Source organism: Lipophrys pholis, assembly GCF_963383615.2.
Source record: "Lipophrys pholis genome assembly, chromosome: 11".
NCBI lineage: Eukaryota > Metazoa > Chordata > Actinopteri > Blenniiformes > Blenniidae > Lipophrys > Lipophrys pholis.
Genome location: NC_137631.1, coordinates 21005208 through 21027390, shown reverse-complemented (window position 1 = coordinate 21027390; position 22183 = coordinate 21005208). Strand labels below are relative to the sequence as shown.

The following is a 22183-nucleotide window of genomic DNA, read 5'->3' as shown; positions in this document are numbered from 1 at the left end:
CCCCACCAGTTATCTAACTTTTTTTTTTTTTCTTTGTCACAAACTCATCATCCTATGTTTGCCTTGGCAGCGGTGTGAACTGGTGCAGCTGGAAGGGCACAATGAATTGGTTGCGAGCAATTGTGCATGCATGGGAGTGAGTTGAGAGAGCTCAGCCCCTGGACTCAGTAGAGCTAAGACACACCAGATTGGGCTGGCTCGTCCAAGCAGTACATTTCTGATTGGTCTGGGCTACAGAGCTGAAATGTGCCTTTTGTGCCACTGGTACATACAATTGATATTCAGTAGAAAAATCTCTCTCCCTCTCTCCCTCCCTTTCCCCCTCTCTCTCTCTCTCTCTCCCCCTCCCCTCCACGATTAGGGACGGCAGGCCTTTTCGACATCCACAGATCGTATTTCATGTATGCAACGTTCATTGATTAATGCCAACCGCCCTGAGACCCTTCTCAGTGATTATGGCTCTCAGGCTTGGGAGGGGCTGCTGATACCCTTAATGAGTCATAAAAGGCGAAGAATTATACACTCCAATACTCTTGACATTGGGTGATATTTCAATATTTGGTCACTCACTCTCGGAGTCTATTTGCCCACAGAGTTGGCATACGCTCAAATGCCCTCAGACACGCATTTGCACGAGTAAACAGAAAAATCTTGACTTTCCAGTCCATGGTGTGTTCGGTGCGCTCAGGATATTTGGGCACAGGCTGGATCCTGCTGCGCAGCCCGGAAAAACAAACACGCAGGTCAAACAGAGAGCTCCCAGAATGCTCTGTGATTCAGCTGCGCTCACTCACCACCAAAATAAGCATGGTGATTACATAATCAAAACAAGAAGCCTGAATGCCTAAAACCACTATATGATAATTGTCATGGTATCATCCTGCGTTCTGTGACTCTGCAGCACATCCTGCCCGTGGTGATGGGCCATCCTGGGTGATAATGTTTGTCAGCTGCAGCATGAGACCAATTGTGCCTAAAATATGTTGTCCTAAATGTGATTTCCCTCTTGATAAGGATGGTGACTGGTTTCACAGTCTGTTCTCCTTTAATGAGACAATGGAGCTCCTCTGTCAGCCAATGAACTCCCATAAAGTGATAGTGCATACATTGGATGTTTTACTATCTGCTTTTCACACCATCTTTCTCTGGGGTATATCTGTTCCTCCCTTGCGTCAAAGTTGACTGCCCTCTAAAAAAACCCAAAACAAAACACTGCTTAATTACAGTGCAACAGAGGGAGGAGGTGAGTGGAAAGTGTGGAGAAATGAGCAAAAACAAGAAATGGGGAAGAATAAGCTTTGAGCATGCAATCAGAGAAGGTAAAATGAGTGCATGAGAACAGCTGGAAGAAACTGACGGCGGACAGGGAGGGTGTTCATAATTAGGATTGTTTTAGAAGTAGCGTTGCTTAAAAAAAACAGTTAATATTTGATGATTGCTGCAATCTGAGATCCCCCACAGAACAAGCTCTGAGGGGAAACACACAATGACTGCACATCAGACATGGCTGAGGATTGACAGGCATGTGGCTCCCAGCTTCTTCCAACAGTCTTCTTCCTTCTTAAAGCGCCTGACAAACCTCATTAAGGACTATTCACGCAGGGTCTATAGACATGAGACATACCAAGAAAGGTTCATGTATTAAACATGAATCGCTCAAGGTTATACAGCAGAGCCTATACATGGACCTATAGTGCCTAATGCTACACAAGCACACACCTACACTGTAAACACTGGAGCATATGTAATGTAGCAGCAATATTTACTGTCATTGCTTCAACTTGTGACATAAGCTGGTGCCATTAGTGTAAGAAGCAGGGCCTGGTCTAATCACAGTGGGAACAGCTTTTGCACACACCTCAGTTTTGATCCACATTCCAGAATCACGTCCACCCCCCCAACTCAACTCTCCTAAAATATTAATATATAGTAATAGGCTATTTGTATTAAATATTGAATTCTGTGTCTTATTTGCATCTCATAAACTCATGGTCATTATTAGTTTCGATTACCTTTGAAATGTTCCAACTTGCAGGATGGAGACAGAAAGCGAATGGCTGAGGAGCTGATGATGTTTCTGAGAGGAGGGGAACTCGTAGTGTGTGCTGAGAATAGCTTCGGGTAGCTCAGTGAAAATGAATCTTGTGTCCTTTTGGCTGCTCCATTTTCCTCTTCTTCTTCTTGTATGTCTGCACGCCGCCTGCTGTGCTCTGTTTCCCACTGTTTATTAACCACTGCTTGCAAGCAGCACTTTCTGTAGTGTGCCCCAGACAGATTTGACAGCCTGGACTGGGACCATAAATTACCTCCTGTTAGTGTATTATCTACCCAAGAGATCACAAACCCAGGTATCTGGTGTGAGGTGGATTCAAGAAGAGCAGTGGATAAAAAAGACAAGTTAATGGCAGCGATGGAGAATATAAGGCAAAATATTTTCCATTGACTTTAAAGATCATAAGGAAACCCAAACAATTCTCCATAAGTGAAGCGTAATGTTTAAATCGGCAGCTCAATAAATTTGCGTTTTAGTCTGTCCAGCGCTCTCATTTCATTTCAGTTTGAATATGCAGGAATATTATTGTGTAACAGCAAATCTCCTTCAAAGTGTCCTGCTGTGAAAGCGTAAAGAACCTAATGTCAGTCGTACTGACCAGATCATCTGCTGTTCTGGTTTTCAGAGTAACCAGAGTGGTTATACTGGAGCGTGTGACCATTTTCATAGCTCTGACCTGAGGTTATTACTGTGTGCACTGATGAAGAAAAAAAGAAACTGCGTGCATTCATTCTGTCATGCTGTCGCAGTGGCTTTAGGACAGTGTTGATTGGTGTTAAGATGCAATGCTTACATTTAATTCTGCACTTGTTGAGTGCTGATCTTCTATCTACAGTGATTTGTAAGGGTGACCTGTCGAATTAAGTAACTACTAACTGACTAGTCTGGCTAACATTGAGGGAGGTGACGTTCACTTCACAAATGACACTTTCTTCCCTCCTTCCAAAGACATATGGAAGAACTCGTTCTAATTACAGCAATATGAAAGTCTGTGAGAGAGAAGGTTGAAAGGGGAGTTTGCTGGTGTCGTCACTAATAATTTGCAGCCACCCCATGTCTCCTTCACATGTCAGAAAACACTCAAAATTACCCCAAATAAACCAAACAATAAATATTTTAATAACTGTTAGTCCATCAGAAATACAACAGCCCTGATTTTCCAGCAAAATTCTGTGTGATTAGCACTTTTTGCTTCAGTGGTCCCATGGGAGGAGTGCAGCAGGTATGCCAACAGCCTCATAGAATAAAGGTTATTTCAAATAATAACTTAATTTGGTGGAAATTAAATGGAACTTATATTTCCTCATGAGTCCAATTTAAGATTTATTGATTGTTTATTCAAAGACTGATTCACTAAAATTACTTGGCTTTCTTTTCCTGCTATTTCCAAAAGGATTCTAGAAAAATGGGCAGTGTGCAGAAGTGTTTGGACGAGCGCTCCTTCCTGAGAATCTGTGTGGGTTTCCAACTAAAATGTGTGTTTGTTGATCCAATGATCAGTGAGCAGCTCTCAATCCAGGTGTAATTGCTCCAAAGCAGCTTTGAGGATCTCCTGCGATCAAATTGCTCAAACAGCATTCAGCGATGGTCAGTGATGCATGTGACTGCATATTCAGTGTAGTGTGAAAGCAAATGCCTCTCTGACTGCATGCGAGAGCTGAGGGGTCAACTTCAACTTTGTACAACATGCATTTAGCATGACAAGTTGTTTGTTTGTGGCTAACAGCATGGACAATGTTTTGAAATCAGTTCCTGAGGGGGAGATAGTAAACACTATTTCTTTGTCTCCAGGGTAGATCTGTGGCTTAGCACAAATGTGTTTTTCCATTCAGCAGCGGTTGCAGTTTCCCACAGATCAGAAAAAAGAGAAAGTGTTCCAGGAAGCAATGTCATCATGGCGAGTGGCAGCTCACACCAGACACACAGCCGGTTGCATGATGTACATGTGGAATGGCTGTCCTTTGACAGGATCATGGGCCTCCAGCCACAACAACTGGGCCAAAGAGGATTTGTCAGAGCCATTACGCTGGAGAAAATAGAAAATACAGTCCATAGAATAGAAACTACATTACTATTTTTTTTAAATGAAAAAATAACCCACTTGGCAATCATAACTGCCTGTAAAGAAGTGCTAAAAGATTTACAGTTGTTTTAGGGAAGGGGTGATAGGCGTAATGAGTAAGCCGTGCCTGGTTCTTTTTGGCTTTGCAGTGAAGAGGACACTAATGAAAAGCCCTGAGCATCTGTAGGCCTGCTTGCCCATGCTCCCTCACTGTCTTCCTCCAGGAAGGCTGCATAACCGCGGCCACAGCCAGCCATACGCGTAGTCACCCCCCCCCCCCCCCCCCCCCCCCCCCCCCCCTCGTGCCTCTACAGTCTGCCAGCCCCCAACTAGCACAGCCTGGAGGTAGGGCAGCCTGGCAGTGCTCTGTGTTTAATTTTTTCTTTACTTGCTCTGGACTAATCCTATTTTGGGTGCTGCTTTCTGAGCGAAGGTTTGCTCAATCTTTGCAGGTCACATGCATAAAGAACTGACATTTAGGGACTCACCCCCTCAACCTTTTGCGTATTATTAAATCATCTGTTTATGACTACTCCGCTGTTCAATTATATGTGCAGTGGACGTGTCACAGTTTATGTAGACAGCGATATAAAAGTCCAGAGGGGAAGTACAAATCGTTGCAAGCCTCGTGCCCCTGTTCTTCCTCCTGTTCTTCCTCCCTTGTCTCCGGTCCCATTGTCTGTGAGAGCAAGCCCACACAGGAATCCTCCGGCACAGCCTGGTGATTCACTCCGCAGCCACAGCCGCATTCAGACAATCAAACAAATGAGCAAAGACACACAATAAAATACCCCCTCCCCAAACCATATGTTTCATCTGTGTATCACTTAGTGTTTTGAATGAAATTGTGTGAGCCACTTTACACATTTCCATTAGATAAAGATAGGGATTCGTGCTAAACCATTCCAATAACTTTAATGCTTATTTTCCTGAATAGAAGCATTCATCTTAGTCTCAAAATATTTGCAGCGCTTTTAAACACATGAGTCAATATTCATTTTACTTTTCCAATAAACTTAAAGTCTTTCTTTTGGTGTATATTATTTCTTATATGACATTATCTTTGACAAAATGCTTTTTGACCACATTGGTAATATACAGCAAGCCAAACAGGTCTCCAAAGCTGCACTTAAGTACAGAGAAACTTCAGCAGTAAGAACCCAGTCAGTCTCCTCTGGGAAGATGTATGTCCAAGCTAAAATGCATCACAAGTCATCTGGTGGTTGCCTAGTCGTTCCAACTTGAGTCAAAATGAAAGAACTGACCGACAGAATGACGCAATGCCTATATAAGCACACTTAACAATCGGGCAGCTGTGGCTCAGATGGAGGAGCCAGTTGTCTTCCAACTTCAACCAGCTGAAGGTTGGCTCAGTCCCCATCACTGCTTGTGCTGAAGTGTCCTTGAGCAGAATGCTGAGCAGTTCTAGGTCCGCCTTTCAACTGTGGTGCAGCATGACTTGAGCAACACTGCCACAATGATGGACCTGTAAATTGGCCAAGTATGATGTTATGTCTTCTTGCAGCATGTCTGCGATGGTTTAATAAACAGTTTATTTTCTGCCACTACTTTGGCTGTGATCTAACAAAAATCCCTCCCTTTTGAAACACTTTCTTGTGTTCTTGCAAGCTCCTGATTGACGGAAAAAAAAACAGGTTGCATACAAATCACACAAGTGCCCTCTTTGTCCTTTTGGCAATCAAACCGACCCTATATAGACACGAGGCTGAGAGGCTCCCTCGACAGCAGCGGTTGTTCTTTGCTTCTTCCATCTGGCCCATTACACAAGATGAAAATCATAGCTCCTTGAAGTTAATTAATCAAGCACGGATCAAGTTTGCTTGGAGCTTTTGTTTTCCATTCCAATTACAATAAATATCGGCTGCTATGCAAGCGAGATTGTTTGTGACAACTTAGTTTGCATGTGGCCAGGTCAGTATTGTTCACCCTCAAGAGGGTGTCAAGTAAATTGAGAGTGTGATGGAAAGCAGTGCACTACCGCTTTCCACATTTAATTGTATATTTCATGCTGAAACACTGTGCGGCTCATTATTACTCAGCCAGAAGAGACATCAACTGTGATTTTCAGTAATAACTTAAAGCTCTTCTTTTTCTCGCTCCTAATTCATCCCCAGCCTGAACTGACACTCCCTCTATTATTTTCTGTCCTCAGTTATGCCAGCAACAGTTATCCAAATGACATCCTTGTCATGATGTTAGGGTGATAATGTCAAGTAGGTGTGAGAGCACTGTGTGTGTGTATCAGGCTGCTTAATGGCAGCCAAACCTGCCATTAATTCTCCACTGGCCTGCTAGCCAGATGGAAAACTTCACTGTATTGATAGTAATGACAAACATTGACATTGCATGCAGTAGCAAGTATTATAGTCACTCCCAAACACAAAAAGTAAGGGAATTTGGATTTAAGAGATCATTCCTTTGTTGTAACAATGCATCTTGGCAGTAAATGGTTTACTGTTGTAAAGCCTTTTTATTTCCCTTTTAAACGGCGCCACATTTGTAAGAAACATGCGTTTGTGGGATGAACAGCAGAGCTGAGGACGTGGGATGTGTCCATGAAAAACTGGCAGACTCGATCTGAGCTTCTGGTACATCCAGGTGCAAACAATTGAGGCCTGTCATCACTGAAAGCAATTTGAATGCTGAGGGATTTTGTGATGGGACTTTTCAAACAATCCCATAACTCCACATTTAGGTATGTTTCACACGCCCATTTTTAGCCTGACCCACTTGAGTTTTGGGACTGTGTACAGTGTGACGGGTTTGGTGAGAACTCAACACCAGCACTCTGGTGCAGATCAGAAACTAGCTGCACCGCATCAGACCGGAGAACTGGTGTTGTTGCGGTGCCAGTGTGGTGCGTTGTGAGTATTCTGTGAAGGCAGCCACAAATTTGAGCTATAAGGCTATGTGCTGTGGCATGTTGAGTGTGCATATCATATATGATCAATCATGATGGCCAGATTAGATTGTTTCAGGAATGCTATGATAATTACACAATTTAGCGTGAGGAGGAGGATTGTGTGTTGTGGGGGGGGGGGGAATAATCTTTTTCTTTTTTTTTTTAAACACATGTAGCACCCCTTAAAATGAACATAAACAGGATTTAGAACCATAAATGTTTTGTTGAGAACAAAAACATTGTTCCAAAAAAAAGAATCGATCAAATTTACATTTTTCTTTTCTTTTTTTTGTGCTGTTAATATCGAGGCGATATCGACTGCATCAACACTGCCTCTCTCTGAATGTCAAGCTTGTATTGCGGCAGAAGTTACTAATAATGAGCTCGTGAGAAAGAATTAAGACGTGTTATTACATTGTGATGTTAGACTAAAATGTCCTCAGGTGCTGTGTAATTGAGTTAATGTGGAGGGGAAATTACAGACTGCTCCCTCCAGAAGTGAAGGCCATGACGATCGGTAGCTGTGGAAAACTATATTTCCCATGAGCTCTTGATGGTATCCTGCTGCAAACAAGCAGCTGCATCGTCAATAAGTCTCAATCTGACAGGTACTATCCAGCTGTAAATTGTTGACAGTTATACAAGCCAACACATCAATGAGCAGTCAAGCAACAGACAGCAGTGCTCAAGGCCTTTCCAAGAGTCACCCCGGACTCATGAGCTGCAAATTATGTCCCTGCCTCTCAAATGTAAAAACTTCATTCAGTGAAATGTGCAGCATATTCCCTTTTATCTTCAATTATGAAATGTGTTTGCTGGAGCCGACTGACTTCTGAGTCAGAGGAAGCAAATACATTAAAAAGTACAGTAGATGTTATAGGATATATTTCATTACTCTAATTTGTCCTTCTTTTGACATTGGTGGATGCTAATGAGGGTTATTTTCTGTGGTGTCGCTCCAGCTGGAGTCTAAAAGCAGAGGGGTATTTAAATCTCCGCCTGACACTGAGCCAACACATCGTCGTCCCCGGGGCCTCTGCTCAGTCCACAGCACCGAAGAGGACAGGATCACTTCGCCCATAGTGTTGCTTTACTGTTAATGCACAGCTCACTGACAAGAAAGGTCACCTGGGGGGAGAAGGTGGCCACACAAGAGGCGATAGACTCTGTTCCATCAGATGAGAGCAGCAGTCAGTGAACAAATATAATGCACCCTGCAGTGGAATTACACCGTTTCCCTCTGCACTCCTGTGACAGAGAAAATTACAGTTTGGCAGCCTGTTGCACACACACACCAAACCCCCACCCCCCCCCCCCCCCCCCCCCCCCCCAAAAAACCCCCAACCCTTTATTTCTTGTGAAGTAACATTTCACACCCTCTCGTTTAGCTAATGTGGAACCTGTACATCCTTTTCTTTGAATGGACTGTTTACACCAGTTCTGGGAAAAGTTTGGGTCATTCATCACACTTTATTTGTAGCTTGTCAATGTGAGGATTCAACTCCAGGAAAAGCATCATATGCAAGCACAAATTCAGGCAAGCCTGCATGAACGGCCTTGGGTCACTGTAGGTCTGTCTTTTAGTGTTTTCTTTAATTTCTTTTTTTTTTTTAAATGGAGTCTAAATGTGGACGACATCGACTGGGTTGTGGTCGAATCAATACTTTAACCTCTGGCTAGAAGCTACACGGTGCTGGGTTTTTTACTACCGGGTCTGTCCAGACAGGTAATAAAGTGCTTTTTACAACCAGCCTTTAATTGAATGAAGGCAAAGGTAGAGGCCTCCAGATAGTCATGAATCAAAATTAATTCATTTATGACAAGTAGAGGCTGCCTGGCATTTTTGTATGAACTTTGCTCAATACATGTGTGTCTGTTTTGGACGTGAGTAATCATGCAAACGCCTTGAGCTAAGCTCCTTTGTGCAGTTGCGTGGTGTCTGATGAGATTTTATAAAAACCATAACGGATATGTGGAGACGAGGCTGCTTCATTGTCATCTGACTGTCATTTAGCTGTCATTCAATTAAAGTTGCACTTGTCCTGCCAATACTGTAATTACACCCTTAATAATTGTTTTCCCAGTTTTAAAAGAGTGACTATTTAGGCTAATGTTTTTATGTGAAGAGAGGCACTGGATATTGCACAAAGATATAAAGGTGCACACAATGAAAGCATGCGGCTCTGTACCCTTAGGCAAATACAATTGACTTGGACTTGGATTAGATTTTATAATGCCACCCACACAATACATCTGGAGCATCGGAGATCCTTTTGTCTTGGTTGATGTCACCAGCAGTGAGCTGATGATGTGGGCAGATGGGGACTGTAGACCTGTATGCATATGCACAACCTTCACAAATTGCTTCTCAATAGCATCTCAGTTGAGTTCCTCTTCCCTCACTCCCACTCTGCTTTTTTCCTGCAGTTTTCTCTGCACTTTGATGGTTTCCTCACATCCCAAAAGTTCACGTGTTCCCACCCCATACCGCTGTGCTTAAACTGTGTCAAGTGGAGAATATCTATCTATATATATATATATATATATATAGATAGATAGATAGATAGATAGATAGATATATATCAATGCGTTCGGTGCTGATCACAAGCGTGCACACATTTATTTTAAATAGGCTGTAAACTGAAAAACATGGGAACTTTTCAAACTGTTGAAAAAGGGAATACAACAAAAATATTAGATGTTACAGCAGAGCACAGAGGAGAGTGATGGAGATCGGACCTGGGGTGTAGAAAGTGAGAGGAGCCAGCGTAAATGTTTGGCATGAAAAAAATACACTGTAAAAATTTGGGTTTTGATCAAGATTTGTTTATAAATCTAAAAAACTTCGAGAACATGACCGCTCCCTCAAGCTGAATCAAAAATTTCGCAATTGTCCTCCAAAGACTGACTGCAGTACAGGTTCGTCCATGTTCGCCATTGTCATTCAAGTTCAAACAGCAGAGTGCACTTAGCCAAAATCCCAGAGACGGTTTCTGCAATTTTCTTTAGTCTCCATCATTATGATGGATATTGTTTATTTTTCATAGTCAGACTTACTTTATGTAATATCGTTTTTTGTTTGATCAAACAGACAAGATATGACATTTTGATCCTGTGACGGAGTAGTCAGGATAAACTACATTTAGAGGATGAACAGTTATTTTGATTGACAGTTGCTGAGTGAAATAGCCTCTTCAGGTTACGTCAGGAAGTATTAGTGAAGTGTTGAAGCTACAGGTACACATACAACGTGACAAAAAAACCTTATAGGTGTATAAAGTAAGAGTGCAGTGTTTGTAAACAGGACATTTCGGCTTAGCATTTAAGCAGCGTGGGGCGATGGAGACACATTATCTATCTTGATAAAAGGTCGACCGCGTTTGAAGACTTTGAAGGAAGGAAACACTTCTTTAGCTGCAGGTTTGAATGTTATCAATCCAGCTGAGTGGCTTACGTGATTATTACTTTGAATGAGTCTTGTAGATATGGTGGGGTAGGGTCAAACTGAAAATCCTGGAGCCAGAAAGATGTATGGCGACCTTTAGGGACTGTTGTGACTCTGACAGATGCAATGTCGGGAGGCAGTGGGATGTAGGATTAAATTCTGTATTGTCATTCAAAAGACATGATGTGAAACCAAAAGAAAGCGTCTGTTATGTTACAGGTGAAGTAATGCAAGGTATTTAATTTGTAGGTATTCGATCTGATGTCCTAATGCTTCTACAGATTGTGACTTCAGGAGAAAAATAAATGAGAAAGAATCATGGCATTGTAGTAGCGTTAAAGCACAGCGGGAAAAAACTCAGTCGTTGGACAATGTTGGTGCGATCCGGCATTTTATCTCCATGGGAAATCTACAAGCTATTGTTCCCAGTATGGTGCCTGTGTCACATTGATCATTTCAAAATGTTCTGCTGTTTTTCTTTGAATTGAAAGGTTTAGATGGATGGCAGTCATGAAATTTCACACACTATCAGTAGATGATCTCAGGTTAGCTGTGATTTGAACAACTGTGACAATCTGCAAGCCTCTCGCTTTACAACATAAGAACACGTTTTCTTTACGCCACAAGTAAAGGTATTGTCAGGATGTGTCTTTTTTTTTTCTTTATTCTGGAACGGTCGAAAATCATACTGTATGCCTGTATCTGATATGTTTAATGAATGATAAGATTATTTGTATGGCATTGTATACACCTAATGCTGAGTTTCTAATATTACTGCGTTAATAACTTGAGCACAGATATATATAAATATTTACGTTCAGTTACATGCTTAAGCTTTCCACATAGGCATAAGAAAATCTATTAATTTAATGAATTATAAAAGACGTTTTGAGAGTTTGTGTTCTTTTTATTTTCTTAAAATTCAAAATATTTGCCAATTGTACAAGTGAAAACTGTCTTGGTATTTCAGATCTTGAGACTTATAAACAGATCTCTTGTCATTAGAAGATTTGTGTCGTCTAGCTTGTATGAGTGAGTCACCTCGTACCACGTAATTAAATATACTTTTATGTTAATGAATATTACAATTTTACTCAGTTTCTCTTTATTAATGCATGTATGCAAGTGTGCTTGTATCTATGCAAAGCCCTCCAGTTCAAAGTCACTGCAATCTACAGCCTCAACATGAAACATGCAGTGAAATGAATACCTGTCTGATATTCTCCAGCAAAATGCAACATTATGAGCTTTGTAAAGGCACAATTCATAACAAATCCTTTGTATTGGACTATGTCAGATTGCACAAGGGCCTCTAATGAAGAGTCCAGTGAGTGTACTAGATACGGTTTTGAGAGTTTTCTAGTGTGGGTTAAAAGTAAACCCAATTCCACATTGGGAGATGACGCTCTGTCTTTTAGCTGGTAAGTGGCAGGTAGGGTGAGAGTGAACACAATAAAACCTGAGTGCCTTTATTGCATCATTTTCTTGCCCAGTGATCATCAAGTGAGGATAAGGAACTGTTCACTCAGTCTTTTATTGTGTAGGAATGTAAAGCTTGAACGCAAATGGGCTTTATAGAAAGGTCGATTTGAGTAATAACGAGTGCACTGTGGGAAGGATGGAGGCAGCAGAGAAGGACTGCAGTAAAGCAGTTAAGTGAGGTGTTGTTTATTGGGAGCCCTGACCCTGCCTAGAACAAATAATGTTTGGATATACAAGCAATTTAAAGCATCTTAACCTGGATTAATGACAGTCGTGACTGACTTAGTTTACAGCACACAAACCCATTACTGGGATGGACACTAGTCCACCTCCAGAGTATCAACAGCCACCATGTGGACTTAAATCAATAAAGTCAAGGGCATCAGTGAGACTGGTGAATAATGGCTTGTTTCTAAGTGTGTGAAGCAGCCATAATGTCCCAAAGCTCGGGGGCTGTGACAAACTCATTCAGCTTGATCAGGTTTCTGTAATATATAACGGTCATTTATCCCTGTGTGACACTCCGGAGCAGCAAAGTGGGGAGAGCACTTGGAAAAAAATGAGAGAGGTGAAATCTGAAGAGGTTGTGGTGATTACTCTGCCCCGAGAAACATGAGGTCAAGAGGTAGACCTGATGACAAGTTGAGTCCGTGCTTTGTTACTTCTTCAGCGCTGACAGATAATTAACTGATAAACTGCACAGACAAACACCAACACCCAAAATGATATCCAGGCAGACAGTCGAGTTAACCTCCTCTAAAGCACTGGCAAGCTGTGATATATGGACATAATCCATTATTAATGTCCGTTTGATGCCAGGCATGGACACAAGTATTAGTGTGCCTGGAGAAAGATATGAACCAGTCTTTAGTAAACGTGGTGTGTCTTTGTAGCTTATATATGAAAGTCATTAATTTTAATCTGACCAGTTAATTCAGTCTTTCCGAGGCAGAGCTCGGAAAGAAAACTACAGCAGAGACACTGATAGATATTGTGATAAATGAGACTGCATACAGTATTAAGTCCTTATCGAAAACATGGAGAAATGGATGTAACCAAAATGTTAGCTTTATCATTCATTCAGTCAGAACTGAGGAATGATAATATTCATTTACTGTACTTCCCACTGAGATGATGACATTAAACAAAATGTGCTCAAAATGAACAAACTGAGTTGAAAAGAAAGTATCTTTTTTTCTTCTTCTTTGAATAAGACAATTCTACTACGCTGATTTCAGAGTTCCTGTTGTGTTTTCATGACTTCTAAATAGATTATAATCTGGTGAACAATATCTACCCAGACTGTAACAAAACAACAGGGGATGTTAGAATTCTGGACTCATCTGAATTAGTATCGCAGAAAGAAATATCCAAATGAGATGTTTTTCTTTTGACTGAAATAAGCGATACTTGCCTCATTATGCAGTCGTATTTACTGCGGGGAAGTTAAGCTGTTCAGTCTTTTCAATGAGCATCACACAGTGAGTGAGCTGCTGGGTATTTTCAACGAATACCATTGCATATTTACAAATAGCACAGAGCAGATAAGTACAGTGCATTTCCAGTTGGCGTCAATACACTCATTCGGTGAACCTAAAGTACAGTAAGGACCCGTCATGTACAATATGTAGTATGTAGGGGAGAATTTGACACACACACACACACACACACACACACACACACACACACACACACACACACACACACACACACACACACACACACACACACACACACACACACTCATTTTTGGTCTTTTACATTTAAATGAATGCCTATCGCATTTGAGTCTTTGCCAGATGTGCAAACACAATGCTGATTAATCCCGTCTCTGCCAGGTAAATCTCTTTGTGTTTCACTGTCATATGGAGTTTTCAAAGCAGGTGCCTGGTGGGATATTCCCATGCTGGGTAAATGAATACTTACTGGGCACGCTCCGTCAGCAGTGCATGCACGCCAGAACCTTTTACTAAGTTGAATGGGGATAAACTGATTCAATTATGCAGCTTCTGTACATTTTCCAAATGTTAGCAGAACAATTGATGTGCTGTGTTGTGTTGTTGTGAAAAATCGTTGCATTGTAATGAATATGATAAATAAAAAATATCGCAATAATGCTGAAATTGTGACTTACTGAGAGGATGACACCTGACGGTGTCACTTTTGTACAATTGGAAATAGTTGTGCACATGAACAAGTATGAACAAAATCATCCAAACTGTTTATATTTCACTGACCACTTTGTAAGATATACATGTACAATTATCAATAACACAAATAGCTAATCAGCCAATCACATGGCAGCAGCCTAATGTAATCATTAAGGCATGCAAACATAGTCAAGGCGACCTGCTGAAGTTCAAGCCAAGCATGAGAATGGGAAATATTGGTGATTTAAGAGAATTTGAATGTGGGAAATACTGTTCAAGGTGCAACATACCATGATCAACATGCCCAGTGTCAAGTTGGAGAGTTTCTGAGGTCTGAATAAAATAGGTAAAGACAATTGATGGATGCATCTACAATGTTATTATAGTAATAATACTGTTGTTAATGTTGATTTTGGAATTTTTGGGGGGTATTTCTCTAGCTGTCAATATAGGGAGATTGTTGTTCTCTTATTAAGGTAAGCTGATATTTGATAGATGCTGTGAATATTTGTTCATCCCCATCAGGGAGCAAAACAGAGAGAGACAGTAGCTCTACATCTGTTCTCATGTGCACATGTAACAAGCTCATAAAAAAGTTAAGTAATTGTAACTGTGTAATGATTTTTTTAATAGTGCTCACTTCCAGGTGTCTTATTGCCTAATGTGGTGGTGTCACAGCAACACGTGACTTCATACACGCTCTTTCCAACACGCTCTTTCCAACACTGTCACACTGTATTTCACTAATCTTCATATTGTAGGTTTGTGCCAAAAATCCCAAAATTGCAATGATTAGTTTCAACAGCCCTGTACACATTGATTCTAAAGTACTGAATTTATGCTTTGAAACATTTGCTTTGGTTAGATTTTCAAGAGGAATGAAAGGAATTGAGCATGGCTTTGAAACCTCAAGGGCATGCATTCATTTTAGTGTCACTAAATGTTAATATTTATGATTGTTTACAAGAAAAATACAAAGGATTCATAGAAGATTGATATAAATACTGTGTATCAGCTGCATAGTGAAAAAAATAAACGTTTTTGTGGAAATGTACATATAAACATTATTTCTTCTTTAATAACTCACCACAAAAAGTCCAGATGTTTGTTGGGTTTTCTGTCAGAGGTGCTAATGGGATGATGGTGACATTACAGGTCACACCGAGCATGTGCCACGTGATGTTTTGCTGGTCAAACTCCAGCCTGTCTTGTCACTGGCTGAGATGGTTCTCATCCCTGGTCTCGAACAGACGTGGGTGGCAGGCCTGTTACTCTTGCTGTGAAGCAGCCTTTGTGACAGCACAGCAGTGCTGCAGCTGAGCCATAGGGAGCACATGGGGACAGAGCACCAGCGAAGCTGCCTGCAGCCTACAGGGGATGCAAGAGACACTCACTCTCGCCACATGTGCTCCCCACCTGTCAAAAAAAGCACTGGATCCTCTACACACCCCGGTGATGCGCTGCACATGAGTCTCTCCAGTGTCCAGCATGGTCTGGGATCCCCAAGCGGTTAAAATATGACCCCAGCATTTTGCCAGTTTTTTCTCTAGTCACAACAAATTACATAAGCAAAACACATCTGCTGGTCAACAACAAAAACGCAGCTCGTTTTTATTGATAATTGGATGCTCTCTGTACCTTTTAGAACTTGGCTTTAATTCTTGCTGCCAACTTGCCTGATATGGGCAATCCATCGCACTGAACATTAAGTTGTCCATATGGTTTGTCACAATTACCATCGCATGGTAATAGAAAGTGACATCCAAGAACTGAGAGTCCTCTGCCAGTCATTCAGAAGAGACAGCATGATGTCAGAAAATCTACCTCAGGAACACAAACAGTAAGCAGACACAGATGTTTTGTCAAGGATCAAAAAGGAGAGGTAAACCTGTGCATGGGCATCCATTGTTATTTCTTTTATTTATTATATATTAATATTTGTTGTTCTCCAGTACAACAGTGTATTTAATGAATGGTCGGCCCTATCTTGCAAATTATTTTAATGTGAAACAAAAACCTGCAGTAATGGCAAATGGACCTTTTTCATATTGTACTTTTTTATTGATTTTAAAAGTCGGAAAGCGACTTGCATTGTTTGTCTTCACCAGCACACTGAGGGAAAAAAAGAAGCTGAAAAGATGTATTTAAAATAAAAAACAAAAGCAAGGCTTAACATTCTTGATAAACTACCTGACTAAACTGAAACACTGCACACGCCGTCTCATTTCCAGCAGTAATTTTTGGCTGAATGCTGGTCTTTCTGTATTCTGACTATTTTGACAGTAAAATATACAGTACATATTGGAAATGGCTTTTGGGATCCGTAGACAATAAAACAGACTGTGGGAAGCATGCAATTGGTTTTTATTGTTAGAATTCAGATGCTAATTTATGTCAACTCTTCAGACATTGGACTTCCCCTTCTGGCATCGTAAAAAATACCAGCCTGCATTCAGACATTCACACACCGATATCAGTGGCTGATACACAAAGTGTTCCCCGAGCTTCAGAGCAAATTTGGGTTCTGTTTCATTCTCCTCAGTTATGAAGAGAAATCAGTGATTATTTAAGTTTCAAAGATGAACGGCAGTGATATAAAGTATACATTTTTATTTACTGCACATTGTAAAATGTTTAAAGCCATCACTCATAAGATGGATACTAAACAAACCTGCAGTGTCTTCACAGAGGCCTGACTCACAAACAACTACTTAAACTAAACGTTATAGACATGAAATTAGCACTTTGTTAAAGAAAATTGGATTTGAAGCATAATTGTAGAGGATAATCTATGAGATGGTTGACATTTCCAGAAAAGCTGCCATGTTTTTCTTTGGTAAATGCCAAAACCCACCCACCAAATGGTTCACATTGTTGTCTTCATGGAGGACAGAAGTGCCAATCATCTGTTTCCCATCCTACCTAAAAATGGCGATCTGTCACAAGCAAATGCTTATTGAGGCTTGCCAGGCTGGCTGCCTTTAGTACAACACTGCAAAGGATGAAACATGCCATAGCAGTGGGTCATTCTTTGAGGATGCCACAGCATTCACAGCGACCAGCTTTCAGCTCACAGCGTTAAATGTCACTTCATCAGCTTGTTTGAGAATTGTGTTATTTATCAGGAACTATGGTAATTGGTTATTTTATCCATATCCTCTCACTTGAGTCAATTTCTGTCTCTTCCCACACAATTTATTTGGTGCAACTGGGCAAAGGAGGAATATTCCGTTTGAATGCCTTCATGTGCATGTGCTGTTTACTACGAGCCAGTCTTTCACCCTGGGACATACCTGCAAAACAAAAGTATTAAGCTGCAGTGCTGACTTGAGTCATAAGGTGGATAGAAGCAATCTGAAATGCTCAATATTGATATATCGCTGTAAGTAAATAATGTGTTGCTGGTATGCAGAGATACTGACTCAGAGGGGACAGACTGTAAACACATCTGAGTGACATCTGTGGATTACCCAGCAGCTCAGTGGCGTTAAAGAGGGCAGAGCCCAGGCTAAAGTACAAGGAGTGGGCACTTTGAAGTGGCGATTAGGCTATGAGCTTTCTGCACCCCGTGCTTCTGAGGCGCTGCCCTCTCCACCTCAGTTGGAGCATAAAGATGCGGTGTGGCAGCTTTGCTGACTGGACACTGCTCCAGTTACGCCTGTCCAATTAGCAATTTCCTACCCCTGAGGACTGGTCTCTTTCTGCCTGGCTTAGCTCGCTGCTTGTGGACCAAATCACCTATATGCAATGCAGAGTAGAACCTCCTGAGCATTTCGTCCTAATATTTCTGCACTGTGATAGGTCCGGCAAGTTCTGTCCTTGCTTCTCTTGTTGAACTTCTGCACTTAACCTCCTGCGTTATTTGGTCTCTGTTGTCGTCTTTAGTTAAAGAGATCTACTGCAAGCTCATTTACAATATTATTGTCACTACCCACACCAACACCTACGCCATTTATTCTCTCTTTTATGTGCATATAAAAGAGATTTCAGCCAATGAAATCTAAAACAAGCAAGTGACTTTCAAGTTCAAGAGTGTTCTGACTTCTAAAGGCCTCTGATCAAAGGGTTCAATGGCTTGTTCAGCTCACTTGTCACTTTTAGTGGGTGGTGCCATTTCATATCAGAATCACGAGCCTCCATTTGGAAAGATGTTGTTTTTTACAACTTGATTAAATATAGTGAAGACATCTAAACTGTTTTCCGTCAACTTCAAGAGAAACAGTGTCATTATTCCACAAACACTGTTTTAATCTTTCATCTTACTACTAATGTATCAGCTGCCAGAGTTCTTCAAGCTAAAAGTTTTGTCATGTTCAGAAGAAGAGGAAAAAGATAAATCGAATTTCCTGTGTACTCTGAGAGCTGTATGTTGTGCAGGCTTCTCTTATACCCTAATGATGCCTCTTTTTCTCCTCTGCCAAGTGCTGAAGATTTGCATATCTCCCTAATACCTCAACACGCTGCATTTTCTTACTTTTATTCCTCTGCACAGTCTGCACACCACAGCGCTCTGTAATTTCTAAAAGGCAACATGCACTCAGTGAAGTAGGAAGAAAAATCCGAGAGACGCTCCCTGTTTGCATGCTGCTTTTTAGGTGGAAGCTTTCAGTCCCTCAGCCCTCATGACTGACATAGCTCCTAAACTGTACACCTCTTTCCACCCTCTGATCTTTAGAGAGGACACGAGATGTAAAATCGCACACGAGCTGCGGGTTCTCACTGATCCACCTGAGCTCTTCACCGGTCCAAACATCCATCACTGAGCCACAGCACCGACGCTACTAGTACACGCCCTGAGCTGGAGCACCCTTCCTGCTCTCCTTGTTCAAGATCCATTGCTCCCTTTGCTAATGTCATGGAATCTAATGGACTCCACTTTATTGACCTCTATGAATACACCAGAGTACGTATACAGTAGTGTCTATTTTTAAACGTCTATGAACAGATTCATCGTGTTTCACTGACCCGCTCGTGCTCGGCAGCATGATTGTGCCTGTTCACCATCAGCAGTCACTCTGACAGGAGATAAAGATAAATGAGAGATTAATGGAACAGGACATTTATTGACTAATATGCTTATTAAGTCTATACCTTATCCAATCAGATGAACATCAGTCAGGTGGATTTTTTTTCTTAATCTGGGTCAGTTGCTGTTGTCAGGAGATAAAGGTAGTGTATAACGTGAAAGATGCATGGTATTTTCTTTATCTCTTTCATGATAGAAATGCCACAGAGTTTCCGTATGCCATTGAAATGAATGCTATTATTCTCCTTGGACCACCTAATATTAAGGTTGTCCAAGCTGCTCACTACAGGTTTATGAGTTGTAATTTATTGAAAGTGTCTAAGTTTCCTCTGTTCTTTGGTTTTACTGTACTTTGCTGATCTGAAGCTTCAAAAAACACAGCCTGGAAGTCTTGCAAAGTCCAAACGATTCAAAGAGGGCACCTGGCAGGTCAATATGCAGATTTCTAAACAAGAGTTTGATGAGACAAACAATGTATTCAACATATACTAAATGCAGGCAGAAACGTCATTGATTCAGCTTGTCTTAAAGGGACAGGAACATGTTTCACACCATTAGTAAATAGATCCGTTCTCAGTCCTATTCAACATGTAAAACAACAAACAATCAAATATGAATTAAAACAACATAAAATAGGGGACAGCCTTAGGCCTCGTTTACACAACAACGAATATGAGTGTATCCGCAAAACTTTCTTCACTTTTGGGGGGGTCCGTTTACAAGGTACCAGTGTGCAGATGCACTGTATCCGCGAAGTTTTTAATCCGGCTCCCAAGGTATAAAGACTCTTTTACGGCCGCTAATCCCTCCAACAGAGACTGCCGGAGGCTACAGAGCCTGTTACTGCGCATACACATCTCTCCCCCTCCCTCCCACTCATTCAGTTGTAAACAAACATGGCGGCCGCGTAGTGGTATGACTCGTAGTCTGTATTCTAGTTTTATCGTCCATATCAGTAGTTTAATAGTTGAGACTCACCCCTGATAGCATCTGATGCGTCATCAGTCCATGCGGATGTCGGGTGCTCTCCATTTTCTTCACGTTTATAGTGTATTGTTCTGTGTGCAGAAAACACTACAGTTTTATTACAAAATCAAGCAACACCGCCCTCCTGTGGCCCGGCATACTAACTACATCGTCTCTTTGTCCACTGCTGCAGTGGAAACGCACTCCTTTTTTTAACGGATTACGTGTTGTCACGTGAAACGTTGTCGCATAAACAGGGCCTTAGTTCATGTCGTAGGCCAGGTTGCCTACCAATCCCAGGGTTGCTGGTTTGATCCCTCATTTCGTTCTTGTCTATGTGTGTATGCACAAATAGGGTTTTTTTGTGATAACATTTTTTTTTAAATAATTAAATCAGATTAAACAAGATACAACACTTATTTTACATAACACAAAAATAAAAACAACGACAAACAAAAAACAAAACAAAACAAAAACATAATAATAATAATAATAATTTTAAATTAAATTTGGCTACTCAATCGTAGCCATCTTCAAATGGTAAATCCTTGTATGGTTCATTATATTCATTATATAGTCGATTGAGTATCTAATGTGTGTGTTGTATAATGATTGACTTTAGTTATGCAGTGCATTATATTTCTTTATTCATTTAAAATGGCCTTACATGGTTATTAACATTCATCCATTCATTCACAATAACAGCTGCAGCACAAGGCACTAACATACCATTTTGAGCAACTTAGGGTTCAGTGTCACATTGAGAAGATGAATTAGGGGCTCAAACAAGCCACATTAGGATTAACATACATCCCGCTTTCACAACTTATCTGCAGCTGGGCCTCTTTAAAGCATAAACCCACCAAACACAAATGAAAAGCAGCTGGGAGAACACATGTATAGTTTTGTTAATATAAGTTGTTTGCATGAATATTACACGTTTGCTTCTGTGCTTTGACTAAAAAGAGGACAACATAAAAGAACAAGACAATATATATATATTTTTTTAGAGGACTCAGAGTTCTTGTCAGCGTATGTTTGTAATTGGTTTCTCCACCTTAGACACATTTTTGAAAATAAGTTTCATTTCCATCTTTCAGATTGCTAACCTAAAACCTAAACGTAAATGGTTCTTGTCTTCCTCAAAAGTCATTTTGCAGCTTAGTAGAAGCATTTTTGGTGAGAAACTATCAATCTTTAGGTCGGTTGTTCATCGTCTTGCCTCCACTGTCTGCAGAGTCTTTTCTGAAATGGCCTCAGGTGTTACATCGTCTTCAAAACAGCCATTGAGGCTGAGGGAAACTTGTGAGCCATGAAACTGGAGCCTTCCTGATTTTACATATGAAACAAGTTTACCTGACCCTCCTCTCTGAGCTCCTCTCTGTGCTCTTCTGTTCCCCGAGGAAGAGGAGGGCAAGAAAGCAAAGATGTGATGGAGAAGTGAGATGAAAAGGCCAGTTGTGACAAGCAGAGGGAGAGGGGAGGACAGCGGTTGGGGAGAAGACTGAAAGGAACGCTGTCTGTCATTGTTTGTGTGGGATCCATGTCGGAACCCATTCTGATTTCATTTATCACTGTATATTTAGGAGTCAAATGTGTTTGAGGGAAATTGTGAATTTGAGTGCATTAGCATTTTTCTTGCTGTGCAAACATCAAAGCGCCACAAGGCTCCATTTCCTCGTCCTCTGCAGTGAAGGCCATCCCATTGTTTGAGTGTGTATAAAGCTAAAACTGAGAGTGTTGATGTGTGAATCCTCTCGGTCCCTCTCGCACACACTGAGACACGTGCGAACGCTCGTCGGTGATGTTTTTTTATGACTCTCTTCCAGAGCCACCTCTCACTGGGCATCTACTGATACCCATTAATCATTAACTCACTTGTATTGTCAGCCCAGCCTCCCCAGTCTCTCCAGCCTCCCCTCCCCTCTCCTCCGCCTCCCTTCACTTTCAGCCTGTCAGTTAACAAGCTGTGACACCATGACAGTGATGTGTGTGCAACTGAGTGATGCCTGGCTGCAGCTCTTATTGGAAAGGTATTGAAATGCTCCGGCGTAGAGGGGGTAGTGATGAGATTGT

The 22183-nt window shown here is 41.2% G+C and overlaps 1 protein-coding gene across 1 annotated transcript in view; it reads left to right on the top strand.

Annotated features, from left to right (window-relative positions):
* syt7a (synaptotagmin VIIa) overlaps positions 1–22183 on the top strand; it is an 86518-nt gene that overhangs the window by 15684 nt on the left and 48651 nt on the right. The window lies entirely within an intron of this gene.